Source organism: Panthera pardus, unplaced genomic scaffold (assembly GCF_024362965.1).
Source record: "Panthera pardus isolate Hobbes unplaced genomic scaffold, ASM2436296v1 HiC_scaffold_13, whole genome shotgun sequence".
NCBI classification, from domain to species: Eukaryota; Metazoa; Chordata; class Mammalia; order Carnivora; family Felidae; genus Panthera; species Panthera pardus.
The window spans coordinates 132,190,546-132,211,398 of NW_026526688.1; the positions used below are offsets into that span (position 1 = coordinate 132,190,546).

The 20,853-nt window shown below is 38.7% G+C and overlaps 1 pseudogene; it reads right to left on the bottom strand.

The window, feature by feature from the left end:
- Positions 1-20,853, bottom strand: part of LOC109276112 (60S ribosomal protein L27a-like) — a 61,347-nt pseudogene that overhangs the window by 8,577 nt on the left and 31,917 nt on the right.

The window sequence follows — 20,853 nt, forward strand, 5'->3', positions numbered from 1 at the left end:
TATGGAGACTTGGGAGTGGATTTCAGATCTTAGATCTGAGGTCTCCATTTTTACGGGGAAATTTTCACTCATTTCACCCAAAGTAAAAGCCAAAGAGCATGTAGGCTGTGCAATTCAGCCACAAGTCCCTCAGCTCTACAACCTCATTCCTAAGTACTCTCCTCCTGGTTTCCTTCCCATTAACCAGCTGGATTCCTTACAGTGCCTTCGCAAAGCCAGGAATGCTTCACCTCAGAACACTTGCTCTCTCGGTTTCTCCTCCCTGGAGTCCTCATCCCCCACATGCACAGGGCTCATGTCTCACCTCCCAGAGGCCTCTCCTGACCACGATTTTTAAGATTAGACCTAGTTCTCCATCCCACTCCCTCCCTGTTTTATTTTTTCCATTGTATCTATCAACCTCTAGTCTAGAATGTACTGATTTACTGAGTTTATGGTTTGTCTTTTATTGCCCAATTGCATGTTCTGTGAAGGCAGGATTTCTATCTGCTTTGCCACCATGGAATGCCCAGCATCCTCATCTCTAGTTTTCATCTAGAGAACCAGCCCCCCATCAATACTTGAGGACTAACAGCAGATCCAATAGAATGCATGGTGACAAAGGGAAAAGGAGGAATTATTCTCTTTTAAGGTCTTGGGCATTAGTTCTAACAGTGAACAAATACGCTTTCTACTTCAGCAAAAATGACAGTCTGAAGTGTGAAAATTCTCACATTGCCCCCTGTGACCTGTTGACTGGTCTTCCTATACGCTCATTTTCCTGCCTCTTGGAATTCCTAACTCCCTGTAAAATCCTAAATTAATTGCTTCCCCTTTTCAAGGGCAGCTTTAATCACAACAGCCAATTCTAGGAACACTTCTACAGAAAAGGGAAATCAGTTATTTCTCTGTGTTTATCTATAAAGATAGGGTAGTGTTTTATTGTTGTTTTTTGTTTTTTTGTTTTCTGTTGGCACTTTCCTTGACTATATTATCACGCACACTTTTCTGTTTCAGGCCGAGGTGATCTATCTGTAATCTGTTACCCTCTTGCTGTTTCTGCCAAGAATTAGTCATAAGTCATTTGGCTTCCTCACTTATACTTTTCAATTGCTGCTTCTCACAGTGAGTCCCTGCTTATTTTAGCAGGTGTATAAAGTAACAGCTGGTTGCCTGGCCATGCCTAGACAGCTAAAAGGTACTGTGGGTAGGACAGTCACGAAGAAGGAAGGAATAAGCTGAACTTGACAGTTAAAGAAAGAGAGGTCCTATATCCTAACTGCAACCTGTCCAGAGAATGTATCTTCCCATCACCCCAGATATTATACCTATGCTGGTAATTACTGAAATCTGAATATCAAAATAGTTTTTATACAGAGGGAATAATCACTATATGTACAATTCAAATATGGCTTTAAATCCTCCCCCAAATTCCTTAGCGATTGATTTTTCCATCTCATACCATAAAATAAATATATTTTAAAATAATTACCCTGTCCACCTAATAACAATAAGAGAAGTATATCAATTGCTTAGGTCAGGGGTCAGTAAGCTTTTGTATACCGAAGGGCCAGATATAGAGCCAGATAACATAAATGTTTTGGGATTTGCAGTCCATATATTCTTTTTTTGAGTTTTTATGTATTTATTTTGAGAGAGAGCGTGCACGCAAAGCAAGAACAGAGAGAGATGGAGAGAGAGCATCTCAAGCAGGCCTTGTGCTGATAGTGCAGAGCCTGATGCAGGGCTCAGTCCCACGAACCGTGAGATTACTACCTGAGCTGAGATCAAGAGTTGGACGCTTAACCATGCAGTCCATATGTTCTTGTCACGATTATTCAACTCTGACATGGTATCATGAAAGTAGCACAAGCAATGTATAAATAAATGAGTATGACTGAGGTCCAGTAAAACCTTGTTTATACATTTAAACTGGAATTTCAGATAATTTTTGTGTGTCACAAAATATTATTCTTTATTTTTTTCAGCTATTAAAAAATATATAATCCATTCTGAGTTCACAGGCCATGCAAAAATGGAGGGGAAGGGGCAGACCAGATTTGACTCATGGGTCATAGTTTGTTTGCCAGTCCCTGGCCTAGGTTTAGCAGTCACACAAGTAACCTCAGGGCATCTATTCCATAGAAGTAAGGGCATATTTGTAAGTAAGGATATTTATATATGGATTTTTTAAAAAACTTTCTTGGATTGGCAGGAGAAAGAAAGAAAACTAAATGAAATTTCCTTTAATAGGAGAGTGATTGAATAAACTGTAGCATAGCCAATGGAATATTAGGGAGTCATCAAAAAGAGTGAGTTAGATCTATACTAGTAGTCTTGGAAGAATTTTCATGATTTATTTATTTATATGTATTTTGAACGACAGAGAGAGAGAGAGAGAGAGAGAGAGAGAGCCAGCATGAGCTGGGGAGGGGCAGAGAGAGAGGGAGAGAGAGAATCCCAAGCAGGTTCCACGCAGTCAGCACAGAGCCTGATGAGGGGCTCAGACTCAAGGAACCATGAGATCATGGCCTGAACCAAAATCAAGAGTCAGACAATTAACTGACTAAGCCACCCAGGCACCCCTCATGATTTACTTTTAAGCTAAGAGAGCACATTGGAAATAAGTGATTTCTCTTTTCCTTCTTTTAGTATAATAAACAATCTCATTTTCATAAAATAAATAATGAACATCCCATCTATTTCTATGAATAGGATTTGTGAGAGTGCAGGAGTGCCTGGGTAGCAGGGTTGGTTAAGTGTCTGGCTCTTGAACTTGGATCAGGTCATGATCTCACAGTTTGTGAGTTTGATCCCTACAAAGGATTGGGGGGGTGGTGTGTGTGCCTGGGTGGCTCAGTCAGTTAAGTGTCCGACTTAGCCTCAGGTCATGATCTTCAGGGTTCATGGGTTTGAGCCCCATGGCAGGCTCTGTGCTGACAGTTCAGAGCCTGGAGCCTGCTTGGGATTTTGTGTCTCCCTCTCTGTCCCTCCCCCACTGGTGTTTTTTTTTCTCTCTCTCTTTCTAAAAAATAAATAAATGTTTAAAAAAAATTTAAAAAAAGGATTTGTGAGAGTAGGAGTTAGGGAGTAAAGAAAAGAGGGAAAGACATAAGATCCCACTTATGTAAAATTATACATGGTGCACATAAAAAAGATACAAAATTGTGATCAGCAAAATGTTAATGGTGGTTATTACAGGATGGTAGAATTTCAGATGGTGTTTTCTTTTCCCTTATGATTTCATGTGTTCTTTGATTGTTTATAATAAGGATAAATTACTTATGTATTCTAGAGGAAAGATAATGCTATTTTTACTTCAAAGAAAAGATTTAACTATAATGTTTATCAAACTGCCATCTCTTTTTTTTTTTGAGTTTATTTTTTTTAAGTAATCTCTATACCCAACATGGTGCTCAAATTTACAATCCTGAGATCAAGAGTCATGCTCTACTGACTGAGCCAGTCAGATGTTACCAAACTGCCATTTCTAAATATTATTAAAAGGTTGGAAACTAACAAAAAATCCAATAGTAGGGATGACACTGCTAAGTCTTTTGGTACAGCTTATACAACAGAATTGGCCTTTAAAAAGATGTTGTCAGTGGTAGAGATTGCTGGCTTTACAAGTGGATAGATCTGGGTGTAAATCCAGACTCACAAATACCAGTTAAGCATCTTAAGGAAGTCTTTTCAGACCCTGGTGAAATTTCCTCATCTGTAAAATTGGAATAGTAATGTAATTTTGTTATTTTAGCAATTAACATATAGTACAGACTCATTTTTTTAAAATTTTTTTAGTACAGGCTCTTTAAATGTCATCTAGTGAGTGTAGTAGTTATTTTGGGGGGTTTATGTGGAATTTAAAAATTGTATGCAATGAATATGTCTTAAAATTTTTAACATTTATTTATTTTTTTGAGAGACAGAGAGAGACAGAGCGTGGGGTGGGCGTGGGGGTGGTGCAGAAAGAGAAGGAGACACAAAATCCGAAGCAGGCTCCAGGCTCCCAGCTGTCAACACAGAGCCCCATGCAGGGCTTGAACCCACAAGTTGTGAGATCATAACCTGAGCCAAAGTCGGACACTTAACCAACTGAGGCACCTAGGCACTCCAAATGGTTTTTTTTTTTTTTTTCATAAAAGAGAAAAGGACTACTTTTGATTACAATGACAGAGTTTACTTCAGAATGAAATGGTTTCTAAAAATCAGTCAGTTTGGAATTGAAGGCAAGGTACCTGTTATAGTACAATGTAGGTTGGGCTTGGGAGAGAAAGGCTTGCTGGGTGTAAGAGTGACAGGTAACAATTACAGGAAGAGTAACAAGTGAAACTCGCCTGCCTGTGTGGAGCATCATAGAAAGAAATATTGAACAGGCCTGACTATGAAAGGAGAGAAGACAGAAGAGATGCCAGGCTGCACGGTCATCAGAGAAAAATAAGTCCATTCTCCATTAAGGTGAAGGCAAGACACCCTGTAACTTGGTTGACAAATAGTTACAATGGATAAATGGATGGTTTTCAGGGTTGTGCATTTAGGATCAGGTTGTCTGGACCACAAAGAATGAACTAAGAAGGAAATCCTTCACTCTGTATTTGAAGAGAACCCTGAATTATGGAGAAATTGTGTGGGAAAATATTCATAACCCAATTAAAGGGTATATGAAGGTGTAACTGCTGTAATCCATTTAGTCACTCAATAAATATTTATTGAGCACCTACATTGTGTGAGCACTCATGATATACCAATCACAGATCAAGATGTGCTTTGTTTTGAATCTGAGTAACTTTGCTGTCTGATCCCAAGATGAATGATGTCCATGTTCACAACATGTTTGGAGGTTTATGAGGACAATGGGACAATGTGAGTAGTCTTTGTAGCTTACCCAACTGGATGAGGAACTAATGAGTTAGGATTACTAGCTGTGCCTAAGGCAATGTGGTTCAACACATAAAGGGCTGTGGCATCAGACTACCAGGATTCAAATTCTGGTAAGTTTCTATAATACTAGGTAAGTTTCTTCATCTGTTTGAACCTCCATGTTCTCAACTGTAAAATGAAGATAATAGCATTTACCTGAGAGGATTTTTTTCCCTCTAATTAAGAATTAGTGAAATAAAATATATGGGTGACCCTTGAACAATGCAGGGGTTAGGGGCACTTGAAAGAAGACTTCAGCTGCTCCATTTGAACTCAGACTTGCTAGTTGGGTTCTTCTTTCCAGCTTGTCTCTTGGCCCAGGCGGAAGACCCTGAGGGCAAAGCATCCCCTGATGAGAACCAAAATAACTCCCTCGAGCAATAAAAATTGCCCTGAGCCAGCAAGCCCCCACCTGTGATTGACTCCAAGACGATGATTGATTTGGCCTTCACTGCCCACCTGCACAAACCCACCCACCTTTGCCCCACATTTTCCTTATATAAACTTGGAAGTATTTTCGGCACTTTGGAGACAGTCTTTGAGATGCTGGTCTGCTGTCTTCCCAGTGTTGGCCTCACTGAAGTAAATTCCTTTCTTGTTTCACCACCCAGTTCTCTCTGCCTTTGAATTTTGTCCCCAGTGAGTGGCTGAACCTGGTCTGTTTGGGCCCCCCACAGCCAGGTACGCTTGCACGCCTGCGCACAAACCATACACTGATCCCCGTCATAGTCGGAGATCCACGTAAAACTTTTGGCTCTCCTAAAACTTAACTCCTAATAGCCAAGGGTTGACTGGAAGCCTTACCGATGACGTAGTTGATTAACACATATTTGTATGTTACATGTATTATATATCGTAGTCTTAAAATAGCATAAGCTAGAGAAAAGAAAATATTAAGAAAATCATAAGGAAGATACATTTACAGTACTGTACTGTATTCATATATATATATATATATATATATATATATATATATATAAACAATATATAAGTGGACCTGCACAGTTCAAACCTGTGATGTTCAAGGGTCAGCTGTATAGGGAATGCCTGGTGTGATGCCTGCAATAGCAAACAACAGCACCCAGTAGATATGAGCTTTTATTATTATTTCACCCTTGTGTAGCACTAGAAAGAAGCAAGTTAACATACACCAAACCAGAACCAGGCCTGAGAAGAAGAAAATCAAAGATGCCAGGAAACAATTCGTCTGACGTGTCCTGGTTAAGAGTGAACTTTAATAGCTAAACTCTCCTGTGAAAATTCTTTAAGGGGATGTTACTGTTTTGTACTTTTAGGCTTGGCCTCATTAAGAGGCGTGGTTTTGGAACCATATGTCTAGTAGAGAGTAGTCCTCTTAGGGATGACCTATGCACAGAGAAAGGGATAACTGTCATTGTCCTGGAGAAAATAGGGAGTCCATGGTCAAGTAGAGCTTCCCCGAGAAACACCCATTCTAACTCATTGACACAAGTGCTGCTGTCTATTCGAGGGGAAAGGAAGCTGCAGACCATGTTAAAGCCCCATGGCCTTGGAGCTCTTGTCAGTGTACAATGAAATTCATTTTCATTCATTCAACTTATGTTTATCGAATGCCTGTCCAGTGTCAGGTAAGATGCTAGAGGCCTGAGGATACAGCATTAAGAGGGAAAAACCGATCCTACCAGCCCCACCCTGCCTTCATGGACTTCAGGAGAGAGAGAGGGGGAGAAGGAGGCATTAGTCATATGATCACTGAAATAAATGTAAAAATATAGTAAGTGCTATTAAGGAAAGGTATATGTTGCTGTGATACCATGTAATAGAAAGACTTATCAGGTTAATGAGATCATAAAGCTTCCTAGAGGAAATGATGCCAGGTGACAATGGGAAAGATCAGTGCTCCAAACAGTGAACACATTGTGCAAAGGTACTGTGGTAGAAGGAAGTATGACACCTTTGAGGAAAGACCATCAGTGAGATGGAAGAAGCTAAGACATGCTATTCAGAACTAACATTTGTTGAGTACCTATTAAGTTCTAAGCACTTTACACTGATTCTCACAACAATCCTAGGAGGTAGATACTATCTTTATTCCTATTTTGTACAGATGAAGAAACTGGAACACACAGAAATTAAGTAATTATTATTCAAGGTTATTCAGTTAGTAGATGGTAGAGTGGAAATAAGATTGGTTTGAAGAAGTAGGACAGGACCAAAACATGCAGAAATTCATAAGCCATGTTAAAATTGTTGATTTTTATACTAAAGGAAAAAGGAATTTACTGAAGTGTTATTGAAGAAGGAAAGCACTGTGTGTGTGTGTGTGTGTGTGTGTGTGTGTGTGTGTGTATTAACAAACATATTTGCATTTCAAAACAGTCATTTGAGGTGTAGCATGAGAACTAGTTGAAAGGACTGGAAGAGTAGACAGACAAACCAATTAGGAGGTGACCGCTGTTCTCTGGACAAGAGCAAGAGGTGATGGCCCCAGGACTGGGGAGTTGGCCCCGGAGAAGGACAGAGTGGATGTGTTTGAGGTATATTTTGGAGAAAAAGTGGATGAGGAGTTAGGAGGGGACGTGTCCAGGGTGAACCCCTAGGTATCTGGCTGGTGTAACTGAATGGAGGATGGTGTCGTTTTAAGATGCAGAGAGCACAGGAGGGGGAGCAAACCTGGGCATAGGAAAGAAGATCACAAATTCCAGGTATTTTGAGATACTCCACTTGGCAAAGTCAAGAAGATAGTTGTATGTGTGGGTCTGGAGCTCAGATAGGTCTGTGCTAGAGACTGAATTAGGGACTCATCTGTGATAGTGGTAACTGCAGACACAGAATGGATGAGACCAGTAAGGGACTGAAGAATGAGAAGAGAGAGACGATTGCTCAATATGTGGTGAGGAAGCCCAAGCTTTTCTTGGCCTTGGTGCAGCCCTTCATGTCTTTTTTTTTTTTTTTTTTTTAAACTTCCTGATCCACACCCTCTCCTCTGTAAAAGCAAAATAAATCCAACTGAAAGTCAGAAGAAGAAGCTTATCAAGAAAATGATATAATGGCTTGAGTTAACCCTTGAGCCACCTTCGCTTTTTCCATTTATTAAGTTTGAAACATTCCTTCTACAAGGAAATAATTAACCTAACAATTCTGCCTTAATCCCTTCAGGACCTCCTTAATATTCAAAAAGCATTTTCTCTATGAAAAGTCAGACTAAACACGCCAGACAGTAACTTGCCAAATAATGCTCCCAAAGGCTTGGAAGAATTATTTCAGTTTCTACATGAGTTTGTCTTATAGATATGGAATAACGTGAGCACTCTGAGAGGTTGACTCTTTATTTTAAAAAAGTTTTAATTCCCAGAGCTCTTATTTCATCCATAGACTGCTAGGTATTGAGCATCCACCAAGGGAAAATACATATCTAAGCTCTTATACTGTTTATTCATGCTATTGTTATTTTTTAATAGAGAATTTTTTAAAAAGGCTTTATTTTTAAATAATCTCTACACCCAACACGGGACTTGAACTCACAACCCCGAGATCAAGAGTTACACACTCTACCAACTGAGCCAGCCAGGCACCCCCATCCTATTATTAAAATAGCTCTGGCACAGGGCTGCCTGGGTGGTTCAGTTGGTTACTTGAGGACTTCAGCTCAGGTCATGACCTCATGGTTCGTGGCTTTGAGCCCTGTGTCAGGGTCTGTGCTGACAGCTCAGAGCCTGGAGCCTGCTTCAGATTCTGTGTCTCCCTCTCTCTCTGCCCCTCCCTGGCTCACGCTCTGTCTCTGTCTGAAAAATACATGAACATTCAAAAAAATTTTTTTAATTGCTCTGGCACAGATATATCTAACATGAGAGTTTTCATGAGATAAAAATCTGAACCTTAAAAGAAAGCAGTACATAACTCCTTCAGTTCATAAGCCATTGAAGATGAACTTTTTCACTGAAGTTTAATAGTGAAGTTTCTTTCTCATTCTGATGGGGATTGTGAAGTATCTGAGCAACGCAGTGTTGAATACTAGAGGCAAGCAGGGTGAGCCGTGCCAGTATTTTCTGAACCATTTAACTATCAGAATCAAGAAAGCAAGTAGTTACAACTTCAGTTTTGTGACTGTCTGGGTTGCATTTGTTGAATGTATACAGAGTGAGTCAGACATCCAGCAGGAAACAGGTGGCACAATGACATTAAAATAGGCCAAGTAGGTTGATCAAATGGACCATTTTCAAAAGTGTGGGAAGAAGTGTAGAGGAAAGCAACCAGGACAGGGTAGGTTCCTGGGGCAATGATCCCTAGGCCCAAAGGGACACAGGGAAGTATTGGTCACAAAACCCAGAAAGAGTAATTCAAAAAAGTTTTGTGGAGAGGATCACTTTGAGAGGAACTGTGATCTTCCAAGGGAAAGGTGCAACCAACTTTAAGTGACCCTGCAGGGAGGCAAACAAGGGAGTAAATATTCTCCCTTACCTCTCCTTCCTCCTTGTTGGCGCCCCTCACCTAAGCACTGACTAGTCCATTCAGGTGGGCAGGCAGCAGAGTGGAGAGGGTGGGGAGGATCTGATGGGAGAAACAGAAGAGAGTGAGCACAAACAGGAAGAGTGGCAAATGAACTCAAATCAGTAGATAGAAGGTTCTAGAGTGGGGGTAGGGTGATGGCAATGGTTTCATATAAGGACGCTGGAGAGGCTGGCTCAAAAAGTTATACATAATGGGGTGCCTGGCTGGCTCAATCTGTAGAACATGTGACTCTTGATCTCCGGGTCTTGAGTTTGTTGAGGTAGTAAGGGGCGGGCTGAGGATGAAGTGCAAGCTAGCGCATGCACGCACGCATGCACACGCGCGTGCGCGCGCGCACACACACACACACACACACACACACACACACACACCAGGTAGAATGTGTGTGATATTCCTCAGGCACTCCTGGATGCCCGAAGAAAAACAAATGGTTAACTGATACAAATCACAGTCATACAGGACATGGGTCTCCATCAGTTTACAAACATCTTCGTAAATTACAAGAAAAAGGCAATCCTATCAATAGCCTAATCTCCAGAAACCTGTAGATTCAGTTTCCTGGAGCCCCAACATCACCCCTCCATAGTGATATGGGTAACAAAGGCAAGAGGGAAATGGCAGGTAAAATGCAATTTCCTTATAACCTGCAGCCCAACTGACAAATACTTGAGTCAAATACACAGTATAACATTTCTTTAGGAATGCTTTATGGTCATAATGTTAATTAATCCCTTACTAGAGCGAAAACAACCTTAGCTTGACAATAGCAAGGCCTCAGGTATTTTAGGAGTCCTCTTTAGCATATCAAAGTCCTTCTGGAGGCCTCCCTTTTGCCTTTATTTCCCCCAACTCCACAGTATATAACCAGTCACTCCTCACAACCCCAGTGCTGCTCTTTCTGCCCACGGGTCCTGTCCCCATGCTTTAATAAAATCACGGTTTTGCACAAAAGACGTCTTCAAGAATTCTTTGTTTGTCTTTGTTGTTCTTTGTTGTTTATCAGCTTCAGACCCCCACCATTACCCCAAAACCTCGTCAAGTTCAAGCCCCACGTTGGTTGTGGAGCCTACTTAAAAAAAAGTTACACATTACTTTTATGACCCTATATGAAATATGGTGATAGCAATTCTAAAACCAGTGGAAGTGATCATACTAAAGATCATACTAAAGTTACTATCTTATAGAACTTTTTTGGAAATTAGGCAGAACTGAGTTACTTCCAAGGTTCCTTTCAGACTTGTGTACTATAAGCCTACATTTTTGAATAATAGAAAGTCAAGTAAAGTTAATGTCTTGGCACAGGTACTAATAGAAAGACATGTGTTTTCTTTCTTTTTAGTAGAATGGATAATTGAAAAGCCTTTAGGAAACTGAAAAACCTGTATACACAAAAATATTTATCACAGCAAAGAGCAAACGCTGGAACAAACTTTATTCCTAACAGCTGGGGGAATGGTTAAGAAAATTATAGTATGTTCAATGCAATATTATGTGGAAGCAAATAATTACAAAGAATTATGAAGCACCATGGAAAATGCATATGACATGATGTCAGGTTAAAAAAAAAAGTGGGATTTGAAATTTTATATACATTCCGGTCATAATGTTTTGAAAATATGTGAAAAAAGGCTTGAATCTATTAAAAAACGAAATTCCACTGAGTAAATTTGTAGATCTACCAGGTTTATTAAATAATTCATGAGTTGGGCAGCATTTCATCGGGCAAGTAGAGGGGAGCTCCGCTGAGCTAAACAAGAGAAATGTTTTTAAAGGCAGAGAGAGGGCACACACACACACACACACACACACACACACACAGAAAGCAATTTATTAGCAAGTAACGCATTGTTTAGGCAAGGTTGCCCTCTAAGGGGAGGATAAAGGGTATATCAGCACATGTCTTAGTATTGACCAGGAAATTCTATGCTGACTGGTTAATAAAGGTTACATTCCTAGCGGGTTGAGACTGCAGTTAGGTTAGGTATTAAATCCTGGTTCACTGACTCGGGACTTTAACCTAAGTGATGCCATTTTGGGCCTCCAGTTTTCTTTCTAACAAATGAAATGATCAGAAATCAAAGTAGTTTCATTAAGGTAGTAAAACGATGGATGGTTTTTTTCTTCTTTTAATTTTTCAAGTTTTTAGTAATGTATGATACATTCATTTATATATTTTAACGTGTTAAATAACAAAAAATCAACCTAGTAAGTTATAAAGATCTAATTGACTTTATTAGTAGATTCATGAATCAAGTAGCATCCCATCTACCAAGTAGAAGGGAGCTATAAAGGGCTACAGAAAAAAATCCGTTGTTTTAGGCAAGGTCGCCCTCCTAAGGGGAAAGGAGTGGGGTTTGTCAGTAAATGTCCTAGCGCTGACCAGGAAATTCCCATGTTGACTGGCTGAAGGTTACATTTCTAGGGGGTTGAAACTGTAATTAGGTTAGGTATTAAGTTTTGGTTTACTGACTTGGGACCTTAACCTAAGTCATGCCACTGGGGACTATGTTTTCTTTTTAACACATGTCAAATAGTTAAATATATTTCATTTATTTGAATTATAATTTATATATATCATTTTAAAATGCAATAAAAGTTATACTTTTTGGAGAGCTGAAACTTTTTTATATCTTGATCTGGATGGAGGTTACCTGAGTGTATATTTAATAAAAAAATCATTGAATTGCATATTTATGATTAATGTAATATATGCTCACTTATATATGTATATATACATATATACATATGTAAATGTGTATATACATATACACACAAACATTATACCTCAGTAAAAGAATTTTTAAAATTGTAAATCACAACACATTATCTAAAGTACACTGGAGAAATGAAGTTGAATGTAATTCTATATTTACCTCTTATATTTTATCAACACAATACAGCATGACATTCCTGATTTTTAATTCTAAAGACAGAAGGTTTTATAGCATTCCTATTTATCAAATCTTCTTTTTTAAAAAAAAGTTTATTTATTTATTTTGAGTGACAGAGAGAGAGAGAGAGAGAGAGAACCTGTGGGGGAGGGGCAGAGAGAGAGGGAGAGAGAATCCCAAGCAGGCTCCATGTTGTCAGCATGAAGCCCAGTGCAAGACTCGATCCCAGGAACTGTGAGATCATGACCTGAGCCAAAATCAAGAGTTGGACATTTAACCAACTAAGCCATCCAGGCGCCTCAGAACATGAGAGTTTTTGAAACATAATCCTGAGATTCAGGTGGATTAGCTATTCTGAGCTTCTTTAAAATGCTAGGTCTCAAGAATGTCACTGTGGTTAATAAAAGTTGTCTTTTCATTTAAAGTTCCAGAAGGCTTTTGGTGTTCTTTTTAAATTTTGTATTCATTACTAGAGAGTGTATATCTGATGTCTCAGTTTATGGGTAGCAATCTTTTCCAAAGGCTACTTACCTGGAGATATTTCCAGGTGAATAGGTATGTCTCAAATCAAACAAAATGTAAATTTCAGGAATTGTTTTTGAGTACAGCATAACTTCTTTTCTTTTATTTTTTTTGAAAGATTTTTAAATGATTTTTAAGAAATCTCTACACCCAACATGGGGCTCAAACTCACAATCCAGAGATCAAGAGTCTCATGCTCCACTGAAGCCAGAACAAGCCAGATGCTCCTAGCATAACTTATTTTCTATGACCTGGAATAGAGCCCATTTGGAGATGCAATGTGTCTGCATAAAATGAGAAGTAATATATCTTTTCCACTGTACCTTTGGCCTGGTTTCCAGTGTAGGTATAAGACTTTTTTTTATCATGAGCTTATAAAGCAAATCATTTACTTTCCCATACTTCTCATTCTTCATGATTATCATACAAATGTTTGAAAATATTAATTAATGTGGGGAGCCTGGGTGGCTCAGTTGGTTAAGCGTCCAACTTTGGCTCAGGTCATGATCTTGTGGACTGTGAGTTCAAGACCTGCATAGGACTCTCTGCTGTCCTATGCAGAGCCCGCTTCAGATTCTCTGTCTCCCTCTCCCTTTGCCCCTCCCCCTCCGACCCCAAGCATGTACTCTCTCTCTCAAAAATAAATAAACATTAAAAAAAGAAAATATTAATTAATAATATTATTTGAAGACTCTAAATAGGTCAAGGCTGATTTTTTCTTCTGATTTTTTCCCCCAGCTTTATTGAGATATTATTGACAAATAACCTATGTAAGTTTAAGGTGTACAATATGATGCTTTGATATATATATATATATATATATATATATATATATATATAATATATATATATTATATATATTGCAAAATATATGCAATATGCTTTGATATATATACTATATATATATATATATATATATATATATATTGCAAAATAAGGTCAGATAATACTTCCACACCTTTACATAATTACCTTTTGTATGATGTGTGGTCCCTGATTTCTTTTTAAACCAAAGGCATTATTTAACATGTATGAAACTGTATGATTATATAATTTTAAATATCTTTTAACCCCATGAATAGTTAAAATATAATTGGGTATCTATAATTTTAATTAAAGTCATATATTTTCTGAGAATTAGCAATGAAAAAATTCAATTGACCTATTCCCTAATGGACAGTCTGTCATTTGACATTTGAGAACAGAGTAGTTTTACCCAAAAAGAGAACTTTCGTCTTCAGGAGAAAGAAGTTCCTCTCACTGTCCCGCTACCTCCTAAAGTCATGCGCCTCAAACTTCAGCATTCACAGTTAGTACCTGGGGTTGCTTGTGAAGGGTAACAATATGCCACCCCAAAATATGTCTGTAGGAATTTGGGACAGGTCACCACAAATTATGCCACTTTGGCATGTTGATTCTTTTGGGCTGTAAGCACTTGAAAACAGCAAATGCAGGGAGATGTATGGAAAGACTTTTTCTCCACTCCCCTTATCTGTCTAAAGACAGCACCTCCAAAAGGGGTTCAGTTGTTATAAATCTACTTCCTGGAAGTTTCATCACCCAGGAAGAATTGACTCTGCTCACAGGAGAGGATAGATTAAATTTGATAGCACACCCAGACATACTTGGTCATAAAGTATCCTACTTTCCATCTTCTAAAGGCCCACTCATCTTTGCTAAAAATAATTTGCTCTCTCCTCTAAGGTCTGCATCTCCCTCTCCCTTTCCCTATTAAAATGGTATGTAAGTCTAAATTCTAAAGCTACCTCTGTGAGTTATTCCTTTTTCCCTAGAATCTCCCCAGGGTATATGTGAAATATGCATGTTAACAACCTCCTGTTTGGTCTTCTCTTGTCAATCCATCTTTTATTACAGTGATCTCAGCTAAGAACTCAGAAGGGTAGGGGGGAATTCATTTTCCTCCCCTATACTTGTTATAATGCAGATTCCTGGGCCTAACCCCCAAAGAATCTCATTTAGTAAGCCTGGGTAGAACCTAGGAATATGCATTCTTGAAACATCCTGAGAGATCCTGATGCTGGTGGTCTATAACTACCCTTTTCCAAGCCTTTGGTTCTTACAGGAGAGCTTGTATCCTTAATTAATCAGTCACCACCTAGGATGATTAGCAAAAATTATCCAAAAACACACACAAACATGCACACATACTTGACCAAAGTTTACACTGATAAAGTCCTAAGATTGGGGTTGACTAGAATGCAGGACATATGTAGGATAATCCCATGCTTCTGAGCCCATTTCTAACCAAATGCAAAGCCATGCATTTGGGCTACAAAAAACGCTTTGTCCATCAGTGTAGCACTGGAACAGAAGGAAGATACAATTCTTCATCTGCAAATGTTTCATTATACAAGAAGCAAAAGTTTAGTGGAATTATATATACATTAAAAAAGAGTCTTAAGAGATTCCAAGATTCTTAGAGTTCATTTATTTTTTAAGTTTTTATTTATTTTGGGGAGGGAGTGCATGTATTGCGGAGGGACAGAGAGAGAGGGGGACAGAGAATCCCAAGCGACCTCTGTGCTGACAGCAGCCAGCCAGATGTGGGGCTCTAACTCACAAATCGTGAGATCATGACCTGAGCTGAATCAGACGCTCAACTGAGTGAGCCATGCTGGTGCCCCTAATATTCTTAGAATTCTTAAAAAAGATTCTAAAACGTAATGTTCTCTGGGTGGCAGGAGACCTTTGTAAAGGCAGGTATTTGAATTCCTGACCCTCCCCCCCCCCCCCACTGTCTACTGTTCTATAGATTCTCCACCAAATGATATTTAGGCTCTACAGGATTACCCTCAGGAATGGGAAGCTCAAGGAAGTCCTGAAGCCTGATCGTTAGAATTCTTTACTGTAGAAGAACTTCATTCAGAATTTATTGGCCTGATTATTGCCCTGGTTCCCACCCACTTCAAGTATTTGAAGACAGTTTTGTTTTCTACTCCAAATCTTCCTTTCCCGAGATAACTTCAGGCCTCTTCAATTGTTCTTTATTTTCTATATTTTCAACCCTTCACACCTGGTGGCCAGCTTTTGAATAATTGATCAATGTCCTTCTCCGCATGCGTCATAGAATGGAAGATAAGGCAAAAAGATCGATAAGCAGAAGCCTTAAATGTAGTTACTGATTTGCTGCAGCTTTCTTAGTGAAAGTATGGGGAAAGGAATAAGTTTCCCCTGATTTGTGTAATTGTCATCATTCATTATTCATCCATTCATTCAATACTTGTATGTCAAGTACCTACTCTGTGCAAAAGCACTGGGCTGGGTGTTGGAGATTACAAAAAAAAAAAAAAAAAAAAAAAAAGACAAGAGGAACTCCACTTGGGAAAGCAGGTAAGAAACAATTACAACAGAAAAAAGGGGGCTGGAATAAGGGTAAGCATAGAAACTAAAAGAGATCTTCTTAACCTAGAATATACGGAAGTGTGGGAGTCAGGGAAATTTTCCGGGAAAGATGACATCTAGAATATCCCCATCTAACTTGATAGAGCACTCATTTCATGCTCAGAACTATATAAAGGCTGCTCTGATGGGATTTAAATCACACCAATGCAAAAGGTAAATAAATAAATCACACCCATGCAAATGAAATACAGAAGTCTGACAGGCCTGAGCCATGTTGTGAAATTATATTTATTATATTTAGCATTGGCAGAGTGTTAGGGAAAGCCCAAGACTCAAAGTTGTTCATTCACGATGTCAAGTGGTGGAGGGCAATATAAAAGCTATGTGTCAGGACTCCTGCTGTAAGCAAGAGAAAGCCAATTCAATTTAGTTTAAATTAGAAAGAGGATTAATTGACCCAGTACCTGGAAGTTCAAGTTGTAAACTTCAGGCAAGGCTTGATCAAGGCACTCAAATGATGTCCTCAGCATACTGTCTTTCTCATCAATCTTTAAGTTCCATTTTCTTTTCTTTTTTTCTTTTTAAAAGTGTATTTATTTTGGGAGAGAGAGAGAGAGTGAGCATGAGTGGTGGAGGGGCAAAGAGAGAGGAGAGAGAGAGAATCCCAAGCAGGCTCCATGCTGTCAGCAAGGGAGCCCCATGCAGGGCTCAATCTCACTAATTGTGAGATCATGACCTGAGTCAAAATCAAGAGAGGCTTAACCGAATGAGCCACCCAGGCATCCCTGGCTCTATTTTCTTCTTTGGTGGCTTCATTCTCAGGCAGCTAGCTCTGTGTTGACTTCAAGCTATATGATTACAGTTTAACAATCCCAGAAGAAAGAGTTTACTGTAGTGCTAGGATTGACTCCCCGTCTCAGCTTCAGTTGTATGCACACCTCTGAGCAAATCATTGTGGCCAGGAGAATTCCTTATACTTTGAAGGCTGGCCTGGATAACATTCCCACTTCTGGAACTGGGGATTAGATTTAACTCTATCTAAACTACATAATGTAATGCTTGGAGGGAAGTAGTTTCTTCAGGGAAACAAAGAAAAGGATTAAGATGCTTTTTAGCTTAAGTAGGACTAGACACTGGCCATACAAAAGCAAAGACTCAAAAAACCAGTTGTCCAAATCCATGGAGATTAAGAGAAAACACATTCACATTTCTGGTATGCAGTCACTTGAGCTGTTCAATTCAAGGTTTACTGAGTATTGAGCACTAGGTGCTAAAAAAGATTCTAATAAAATAAGCCGGATATAGTCCTTACCCTTTAAGAGAAATTGCCTAGAACTTAGCTCTCAAGCTTTAGTATGCATAAGATCCCTGGGCGAACTTGTTTAAAATGCAGATTCTGGGCCCTCTTCCAGACTTACTAAATGAATTTTTGGTACTGGGGTCTGAGAATCACCATTGTTTTAAAGCAGGTGATTTCTAATACAGGTGTTCCCTGTATTACGTTCTGCATAGTACCGATTCAGCTGCAGGAAAGGTATGAAGAAGGCTGGATTTGTCTTTTCCTATCACATCTCACACATCAGGAGGAAATTTATTTTCTCCTCTAAAGTTTCACTTTTCCTTCTCTCCAAGTTTCCTGCCTTCCAACTACCCCTATATACACACCGCTAGGCTCTCAGTGCCCACAAGTATACTCTGATTTCCTTTGACACCATAACTCGAATGTGTTCTGCGTTGTTCCCTATGTGGCCAAACCAGTCTTCGAGCATCTCCTTTACATACCTACCCAAGCTTGTTCGCTTATATCAGCTTACCCGACAACCCACCAAAGAAACTGACCTGATAAATTAATGTGAAGATGATATACACTTTTTTTAAAAGATTTTTTTTTCTTTAAGTAATCTCTATATCCAGTGGGGGGCTGGAACTCACAACCCTGAGATCAAGAGTCACACGCTCCACTGATTGAGCCAACCAGGCGCCCCAGAGGATTTGCACTTTTAATAAAGATATAGAGGTATCTGTGGTCCAGAGTGGTAATCAAATCCCTGTTGCTGTAATTTCCATGCGAAGGTTGGTGGGGTAGGAGATATTTTTGAGAATGGAGTCATGTCTGACATCATCTCTCAAATTATGCCATGAAGATTTCCACTCATGCATGACATTTGGTACAGCTCAAATACTTCTGCCTGAAGAAGGCAGGATAACTAAGTAAAATAACATCCACCAAGAATCTCAAAACCCCAATGATTATAGCTTCATTTTGCTAAGATGATCTCAAATGTGTCACTATGTGCTATCTCTAACCCCTTTTTCTCTTCCCACAGGCTTTCTTGGAGAGCAATGAAACAATGGGATTAAAAAGATGAAGTAATTAAATGCAGTGAGGTATCCTGAATTGGTTCCTGGAATAGAAAAAGGATATTAATGGAAAAACTAATAAAATCCAAATGGAGTCTGTAGTTAATAGTGTTGTTCCAGTGTTAATTTCTTAGTTTTGGCAAATGTACCATGGTTATAAAAGATACTAACATTAGGGAAAACTGGGTGAAGTGTATATAGGAATCATCTGTACTATCTTTGTATCTTTCTGTAGATCTAAAATTATCCCATAATAAAACATTTATTTTTCAGAAAGGTGAAGAAAGAAGAGAATCTAAGCCATAATTAGCCTCTATTCAAAGAATGACTATAATCCAACAATATCCTTGGTATAAAATCTTCCTCCAACTCATTCACAGCAAGGTGAACTGACATTCCAGTGTTTTAGCAACATTTCATCATACATAATTATTTAAAACATAGCACAAAAAAGTAATCTGAAAAAAGTTAGAAAAGAAATCAATAACAACACTTTAGAGAAAATATATTTTTACTAACTTAGATTACAGATATGAGGGGAAAAATTAACCCCAAGAATTACTTTTGTAAAAGCTTGAGTATTTAATCAAAACATCATTTGAGGTACCTCCTCAGGAAATAGGTCTGGGAAAAGGCAGGGTGACTTATGTTTTTGACTTTATATACTTTTGTATCGCATGACTTCCTAAAAAGTAATGAGAATGTATTACCTTTACAATTTTTAAAGCATATATATTTTTTATTTAATTTTTAAAAGTGTATTTATTTATTTTTAAAGAGAGAAAGAGAGCATGGGCGTGGGAAGGGAAAAGAGAGAGGGAGAGAGAGAGTATCCCAGGCAGGCTGTCAGTGCAGAGCCCAACACAGGGGTTTGAACCCATGAAGCATGAGATCATGACCTGGGCCAAAACCAAGAGTTGGACACTTAACTGACTGAGCCATCCAGGTACCCATATATATATATATTAAAATAATTTATTTATTTATTTATGTTTATTTATTTTGAGAAAGAGAGAGCACATGCATGTGCGGGAGCAGGGGAGGGGTAAAGAGATAAAGGGGAGAAAGAGAATCCCAAGCAGGCTCCACACTATCAGCACAGAGCCCAATGCAGGTGCTCGAAACCCACATACCATGAAATCATGACCTGAACTGAAACCGAGTCAAACACCCAACTGAGTGAGCCACCTAGGCCCCCCAAGATTTTACTTTTAAGTGATCTCTACACCCAACATGGGGCTTGAACCTACCATCCTGACATCAAGAGTCACATGTTCCCCTGACTGAGCCAGCCAGGTGCTCCGACAGATACATATTTTTTAAGTAGCAATTTATATACTATGAGGAAGAAATGGCTATGTTTGAAGTGGAACACTAGAAACACTGAAATTATAAAATAAAAGAAATGCAGTAATCAAAAAGAAAGAAAACGAAGGAAGTAATATGGAAGAGAATATGCACAAATGTTCATAAAGCTATATATGACGGTATGATACATTTTTTAACTTCTGTATTCTATATTCTCTTTAGTAAACATGCAACTTTTCTTTATTGGGAACATTAAAAATAAAAAAATACAACCTTTACCTACATGTATTTATCAAATTTTTTGTACAAATATTATGACATCTGTCCCTATGTGGGTCTTTAAACTTGAGGAAATTGCAAATTTCAGAACATGTATTATAAACTATCTTCAGAAAAAATCCTATATTAAAAATAATAGACTGTTAGAACTTGGCCACTGACTCACTGGTTTAGTTTCCTTTTCGAAGTTATTTAGAAAAAATATCTAGCTGTGTACAAAGGCTGCCTTCCAAAATACTAGAGGTAATGGCCAGGGAGATGGTATTTGAAAACTCCTGTTAAGTGTCTGCAAACAAATACTTAATAAGTATTTTCAAAAGAAAAAATTCAAACCTCTGGCTTCTCTCTTCTTTTCTCATCTCTACTTGAATATCTCTGAGATACCACAAAAATAAACAAACCTGAAATCAAATCCAACATCTTAATGCCTTCAAGTTCCTAGACTTCTCCTCCTATCCACTTTCTCCAGAATTGAAAGCAGGGTTTGATTCTCTTCAGAAAAAAAAGGTCAAATCTGGAGATTTCACTTAGCCTAGGAGGGTGCTTAGGCCAAGGGGGGTAGGGGGGTCACATTCTCAGAGCTAAGTGGAATATAAACAGCCAGGCAGGAGAAGGAAGAAGTTCTCAAGAAAAGCAGTGTGACAGCAATAGCCCTTAGAGCAGAGAGATTAGCAGCCAGAGTGAGTGTAAACTCTAGGAAGAGAGAAAGATATTTAAAGGGGATTTGTAAGAAAGTTTG